The sequence below is a fragment of the Helianthus annuus genome, chromosome 16, assembly GCF_002127325.2.
Source record: "Helianthus annuus cultivar XRQ/B chromosome 16, HanXRQr2.0-SUNRISE, whole genome shotgun sequence".
NCBI lineage: Eukaryota > Viridiplantae > Streptophyta > Magnoliopsida > Asterales > Asteraceae > Helianthus > Helianthus annuus.
The window spans coordinates 19,619,370-19,627,269 of record NC_035448.2 but is presented as its reverse complement, the minus strand read 5'-3'; the positions used below and the strand labels follow the sequence as shown (position 1 = coordinate 19,627,269).

At 36.0% G+C, this 7,900-nt stretch overlaps 1 long non-coding RNA gene across 2 annotated transcripts; it reads right to left on the bottom strand.

The window, feature by feature from the left end:
- Positions 1–1,034: 1,034 nt before the first annotated feature.
- LOC110917204 lies at positions 1,035–4,672 on the bottom strand. 2 transcript variants are annotated; one of them, XR_002580420.1, is made up of 7 exons: positions 4,442–4,672; positions 4,283–4,352; positions 3,935–4,030; positions 3,151–3,605; positions 1,910–3,016; positions 1,350–1,458; positions 1,035–1,258 (listed from the first exon to the last, which is right to left on the bottom strand). It is a non-coding gene; the product is annotated as an uncharacterized LOC110917204 (long non-coding RNA). The 2 variants fall into 2 exon arrangements; XR_004884948.1 differs by having other exon boundaries at positions 4,464–4,672.
- Between the last annotated feature and the right edge of the window lie 3,228 nt (positions 4,673–7,900).

Here is a 7,900-nt window from a genome sequence, read left to right as displayed (position 1 = left end):
TCTTTTGTGTTTGTTGGTTTATTTTTTTTAATCAAATTCAATATCTATGTAGAATGTCAGATTTCTAGGTCGTAGGAGGTGTGGTGAAATTTAGCAGTTTCAAGTTACAGTGCATAGTCAACATGCATGATGTTCTATCTTCAAGGACATGATATTTGGGATGTACTCAATGGTGAAAGCGCTATTCTCTTGAGGAATCACGTTAACGAAACGATCTATAAGTGGCAAGTGAAAGCATGATGTTCTATCTTCAAGGACATGATATTTGGGATGTACTCAATGGTGAAAGCGCTATTCTCTTGAGGAATTACGTTAACGAAACGATCTATAAGTGGCAAGTGAAAGCAGGAAAAGCCATGTTCAACCGGACAAGCCATATTTTACCTAAAGACCACAATCAATGATGAGTTGTATTACTTTTTTCAGGTCTATTTTCATAAAAGGGAAAATTTTGAATAAATTACCTAGATGATTGTTTGATTTTTTATTAAAGTTTTTTTTTTTAAAAAAAAAGTTATTGTTTTTTGTTGTTTCTATAACTTATACGACTATATAGAAAAGCCCAACCAATTAGAAGATGCCTTGTTACCTAAAGTGTAAGGCATATTATTTAGGCCCCCAAAAGTTGAAATCACGCCTTTTAAACCCCAAAGTGAAAATTAGTTGAACACCAATCTTGAACCAACCAAATAGTGACACATGTCCACATAATATTTACGGGCCTTAATAATGATTATATAACACTAGGTTATCACCCGGGATTGCTTCCCGGGTAGTTTAATTTTATTAGTTAATAAACATGTATTTTTATTAAAATGTACATATTATCTCATTAAACTTTTACACGACATTGAATAATTGTTATTGTTAATACAATAATAAATTAAAAAAATGTCTTCATTTATGTTAACAATAACAACTTAAGTAAATACTGTCATTCATAAATGCATACACGGTCCAGTAATTTTATCACCCAAGATTGCTTCCCGGACAGCAAAAATTAAATTACATTAATAATAAGTATATATATAAAATTAATGCAAATAAAATGACATATTACATAAATTACTAAAAAAAGTGGATTGTTGTTTCCAACCTAACCAACCACAAATTATACACATTAAGTACACAAAATTATTATCACCAAACAAATGCCTTGACAGCTTTGGAATCAGCACCTGGCCCCTCAAACTGAAGGGGGCCGGGGTTTCTGTAGACATCATCCAGCAAGAATCTTGTTGCATTTTGTCTAAGCAGCCTGCACCAATCACCACCATTAATAAACCTTATTTTCAATTGTTCCCTCAATATAAAAGCCTTATTAAACAAAATAAAAAAAATTCACTTACTCGTATACTTTGTCTCTCAAACCCACGGTAGCAGGATGAGCAAAAGGTTTCCCAAGTGTTGTAGCCCCTGACCCTGACCCGCGACCGTAATGCTTGACGGTCATCATAGCTTTTACAATGTCCAGTCAAAAGTAGATGCATATATTAAATATATAATTTAGTATATATATAAAAGCTTATAAAAACCTTTCGGGCCCTTTGAAAATTTGGGCCTCGGATGACAGCACGGGTTGGCCGGCCCAAAAGCCGCCCCGGAAGTGAAAAATGCCATGACCATCAATGACTTAGTAAAAATTACCAAAGTACAAAAAGGAGGACTCAAAGCAGAAAGTTATATTAGTAGTAGGCAATTTAAAATCTTACAAAACATGTAATTTATATATTTTAAATATTATTTTAATGGGTAGTAGGTAGTGAAACATTGTGAGACCATAACACACAAATGTGAAAATAAGTGAGTGAGAGCTTATGTCAACGTGACATTGACGTAGAGTGTAAATTGTAAACTCTTAACACATAGCCTAATCAAAGATATTAAAAGTAAAAGTGTGCAAAATTACCATCTTGGAGCATTTGATTGAAGCTTCCTTTATTGTCTTCAATGATTCCTTAGGGATTAATTCAATTTGTCAATACACAAGGAAACATAGACATATAAGTTAATAACAAAATTATTACCCATTACCACAATGTTCCTGCAAGAAAGTATAGACATGGGCAGACCTACGTTTGCTTCAAAATCCACTAATTACTGTGGTGAAATAGAGCTAGTACCACATTATCATCACCCCCAATAACTAAAGAGTGTAAGATTTTCCAGCTTAACTAAGATGGGATTCTTGTATCTATGGTGCTTATATGAATTTTATAATGTATATCACCTTTTATTGGTGAAGGATTAATCTTTATTATAATGAAAACAATCTCAAATATACAAAAGTACTTGCTTTATAAATGAAACATACAAAAAAAACTATTTTAAGATTAAAAACTACTAATAACCATTGATTTTAATATGTTTGGATAAATCATAATCAAACTAAAGGATATTTTTATTATAAAAACTTGTATATTTATTTATAAATTTTTAACTAACTATTGTGATATCTCAAATCCACTCCTATCGGTTCGACCAGTCCGACCCGACAAGTGAACCAGTAAGGCTACCGGTTCGATGTCCGATCTAGTTTTGAAAACATTGTTTAAGAAACAAAATGATGACACAAATACCCTTAAAACAAAAACTTGCAAACTGAAATCCTATTATATAAAGATCGCGTTGGCTATGCTTATCCAAGGGGACCCCCTAAAATTTGGTAATAAGAGATCAGAATTGTGTCCAACTTACTCATGCTTCACAGCTAATGATTTTTTATTAATCTCAAATTAACAATATACATCTTTCATTGCATAAGTGCATTAAAAGTGTTCCTTTCATCAAGTGTTTCAAACTTTAGCAATACTTGATAAACAATTTAAATAGATACCATATTACATTATACCTAATTCATGATATGGGTCAAACATGTACAGCTACAAATGCACATGTACAACCTTTGTTTCCATACACCCAACTTGAGTTGACCAAAGCAAGTAGAAACGGGTAAAGCAACCCTGTAAAAGTGTCTACAAATATCATCCCGTCTAAATCGGCCATGTCTCAGTAGCTGCCAATAATTATGTGAATCGATTCAGTATCAAAAATTATCAATTAGCGATTAGGAATTTAGGGCAAACAATATGAGTACATCGCGTACATATATACAGATTTCTAAAAAATAGTCATTAATATATTACATACCTACGTTATCCTTGAGAACGACATTGATTACACCTAATCCCGCCCTTAATCTAACCTGCAATTGCCACGCCATACAGAAAGAAAAGGTTGACGCCTTGAAGAATTACTATACCAAATATGTTGCCACGTGTAAATGTAAATCTTCCAGCAGGCGATTCCGCGATTGTTCTGGGCTATGGCCTATCCAGACCCACTCAACAAATGGAGGGGGGGTAGTTGCACGGACCTCCCATCCGCCGGAGTATTGCAACTCTGCAAGCTAGCTTAGCCCCATAGCTGCCTGACGGTGATTACCCACGGTGAAGAGCCCCAACACCCCATTAGGGCATTGCCGGGAATCGAACCGGTGACCTCAAGAAGAGGCTGGGTGAGGCTGGCCAACTGGGCTACCCCAGAAGGTTAACAAATGGAACTGCTTAATCAACGTTGTAGCCACTTGTCGATGTGACTGTCATCTGCAACGAACACCGAGAGTTAGCAACATGGATAGGTTGATCTGGGTTCTATTTAATCTCAAAAGGGTCGAAAAAAGATTTGCTTAAAAGGAAAAACGTAATTTTCGGTTCATACTAAAAGTGATTTGTTTTAACCTGAACCCACTCTCAATAAACTCACTCTCAATAATTTTATCATAGTAAAACATATATATAAAATCGTTAACCACCAAACTTTGATAAGTTTACTTTCCAAATCATATAAAAAATCGCTAACCACCAAACTTTGTTATTGAAATCCTTTTACTTGAAAGTTATAAAGAACTAGCAAGAGATAGATGATCATGTACCTTAGGTAGTGCTCCATTCTTCGTGTGTCATTTGCATCTCACATCTAACTGCTTCTCTTTAACACATAACTGCTTCCCCAACACCATAAAAGAAAGCTGCAAAAAAGAAAATTAAAAGTAAAATGATCTTGCTTAAGATGGCTTGTTTGGTAGTTATTCAACCATCTCAACGAATCTGCACCTGCTTTTAGTTAAATCTTTGTATAATAAACTTAAATTTCATACCGAAAAAGCTAAATGTCGGTACCGAATCGGAACTAAAAATCAAGTAACTATCACCTCTAGTGTCAAATATAGCAAAACTACATACATGAAAAAAAATATATCAATTAGCTGAATAAATTATACCAAGTTCAACATTCTGGAAAGGACTTCCACTTCCAAAAACTATGTTTAGCATCAATAGTATTGCATTCACCTGTATCAAAGTTATATAAAAATTTGTAATATTCAATGGCTTCTGTAACTGAAGATATAGATGAGATCTTTACAAATGCGAACCATTACCTATGGTAGTTGGAACCATTACCTAACAAACTCCATAAATCGATCACGATGCAATTCACACAATCACGTAACCATAGATATCTACATCAGATGATAAAATTCAAACTAAATTGACGAAATTTTGGCTTCCAAATCACTACAATTCATGAATATAATCCTCCAAACGTTACGGTAGAAGCTTCAAGCCAAAGGAAGAAGGAGGCTAGGGTTTCGTGTGAAGCAGTGAAGGAAAAGAATGAGCGACAGGAATTTAGTTTTTTTAGATGACTTATATACCCGGGTCATAACACGGGTCGGATCACATTAAAACGGGGATCCGCGTTCAATTTTAATACCCATCCATTTTCCCGCCAAAACCAAATCTAAGAAGCCCTAATATTGCGACATGTGTCCCAATTTTTTTTTGTTTATTATATATAATAGATTAAGGTAAATTACAAGTTATGCTCTTTATCTATATACTCAATTTCAGGTGGTGTCCTTTGGCTTTAAAATTGATGAAGTTTGTACTTTATGTTTCAAAACCTTGCACGTTACGTCCTTTGACCCTAACCAAGTTAATTTTCCTTGTTAAATTTGGTCACCCAAAGGTATTTTAGTCTTTTTACCCATTTTTGTAATATTATTTCAAAAAATAAAAAAAGTATATTTTTACAAAAATATTATTATTATTATTTTATAATTATATATCTCTTTCTCTACCACTCTCTCTCTACAACTCTCTGTCTCTGTCACTCCCTCTTTACCACCATCCACCACCGCAACCACCATCCCCCATGTAAGGCTGCAACCACCATCTACCACACACTCTCTCTCTCTCTCTACCACTATGAATATACCATCCACCGCCGCAACCACCACCACCCCCTTGTAACCCATCCACCATTGCAACCACTATCCACTACTCTTTTCACGCCAGCGTTGGTTCGGGGTATCAGCAACAACAATGACTAGTGGCGGCGGTTCGAGGTTTCACGCAAACCCACGTGGCGGCTGTTTGAGATGTAAAGGGGTTTTGTGTTCCAATAGATGATTGAAGATGAGATGTTGGTGTGACGAGCACACGATCGCTCGTTAATCAGGATGAATGATTACAGATGAGAAGATATCGTGTACTCGTTTGTAGTAGGTGTTAGGGTATTAGATTGTCCACTAGGTTTGAACGATTGAACAAGGCTAGAAGGAACACAGCGACAATGAAGAAAGTAACTTTTGATTATGATTTTTTTCAAGCATGTGTGTAGTATATATATTTATTAATAATAAAAAAATAATAATTAGATTTAATTATATATATATATACACACACACATAGGGGAAATAAAAAAAAGGTAGGGGAAAAGACTAAACTACCTTCATGTGACACACATGACCTAACTTAACAAAAAAAGCTATCTAGTTCACAAGACGTAGCGTGCAAGATTTTGAAACATAAAGTACAAATCTCATCAATTTTAACGTCTAAGGACACCGCCTGAAATTTGGTATATAGAAAAAAGAAAAACTTGTAATTTACTCTAACATTAATTAAGATGTGGTGTGAAATTCTGGAATTATTGGCAAATGAATTAAAATACAACCAATATATGTGTTTAGTAGGATATAGATGGATGTATATTGTGGGTCAGGATTTAGAGAAAATGGCGGAAAGTGTGAGAATGGCGAGAACGCTTATAAATCGTCTGATCAAAACAATCTATGGATTAGATTGGCACGGTGGCGTTTTCGTAAATAACATCAATTTTATTACGTGGACGCGCTTCATTAAGGGTAAAAAAGTCTTTTGACTTCTCCACAGGCGAGCAGCCCTTATAGCAATAGCAAACGGCCTACTTATAGCCCTTCCCAATTTCCAGTAGTAAACTTCCCAAGTTTAAGCAGTAGCACCCTTCGCCCAAGACTTGAATCAGGAGATTCTTTGCAAGCCTTTTCCCCTATAGAAGATCTTCCTCTCTTCACCATCTTTTGGTCTAAAAGAGTGTTGTAAAGTAATCAGATTGATAGATCACTGGGCGACCCCCTGCCGATGCCAACCAGCCTATACTACTCTTGATCAAACGGATCAAACCTACCAGGCCTCTATATTCCAAAACGCCATCTCATGAAATAAAACGCCAAAAAATAGCACATACCATTTGTTTTGGTCAAAAATTACCGAAGCAATTAAGTGATCAAATTAGTTAAGTGAGGTAGTGTGCTAAAAAGTGTGTTGAAAATATGTTGGTTAAGTTGTTTAGAAAAAAACAGTATTCAGGATACGGCTCAGGCTATTGAGCTGTATCTACGATCAAACAATGAGCAAAAAGTAAAGGGGTTGACATGAGATGTACGAGGAAAGCCCTTGATCAATCTAGATCTCCGGCATAAAACCTCGGGAGCTGACAATCGCAGCTGCCTTGTTCTTCTTATTGCTTTCAACTTCAGGATACAGTGCAGGATATGATGCGGGTCAACTAGGTGTTACAATGAAATTTGATTACAAGTGTTTGTGTTTAGTGATTGCTAGAAGATAGAGAGTAAAGTATGCGAGTGCAAGTGTGGAAAAAGTTGTGTCTACCTATGATCCGATCAATCCCTTTTATAGTAAAAGAAACTAACAAACTATCCTATTATTCCGGGATACTTTGGAATATTCCATTCTGAACGTTGGGGGCTGCTTCTACTCGTTTTCCACGCGCATATTAACCATAATTCCGGGATTTAAGCCTCCATGACCGTTGGAACATTAATATCTTTGACTAGCTCCCATGAAACATGCCTTTCTTCAATGACGACCGTTACAAGAGCTATTCTTCCGCCATCAACGTCCTTATCCTGACTAATTTGAGCGGGTCTTCAGGATAACTTGGTCCTCATGAACGTTAGTCCCTTGTAACCAACGTTTACAAGCAAATTATTAGTAATAGTCAGGATACTGCCCCAGGATGTTACCAATATCCTGGCCTGGTATCCTGATCCAGCATCTTGATCCCGTATCCTGATCCGGTATCCTGATCATATACAACTAATAAAAAATCAAGATACAAAGTCAGGATATGGGCTCAGAATTTCACACATAACAATTGTCCCCAAAAATATAACTGTTGGATATCCTGATTCCAACGGATATATTTTTTAGTCATTCCAACATGTCTGGTAAGGATATCTGTTTTAAATATTCTTGCATAGATTTGGTTACTTCATAATAGTATCATGTAATGAAATTAGAATTACTCCCTTTTACGCAGATTCCATCAAGGACCCTGCTACTTTTGATCTAGAGGAGCTTGACAGCTTGTCTAAGCCTGCCTTGGTGAAAAAGGAGCCATATGTTGCCATCAGCTCTAAGCCCTCTGCTGCTGCCGCCTAAGGTTTCTCTTATGGTGACCTTGGCTTCATGGAATCCATCGAGCCCATGATCTCCTTCCCTAATAAGGTAAGTATCCGGATCTTGTATCCCGTACACATATACTGAACCTG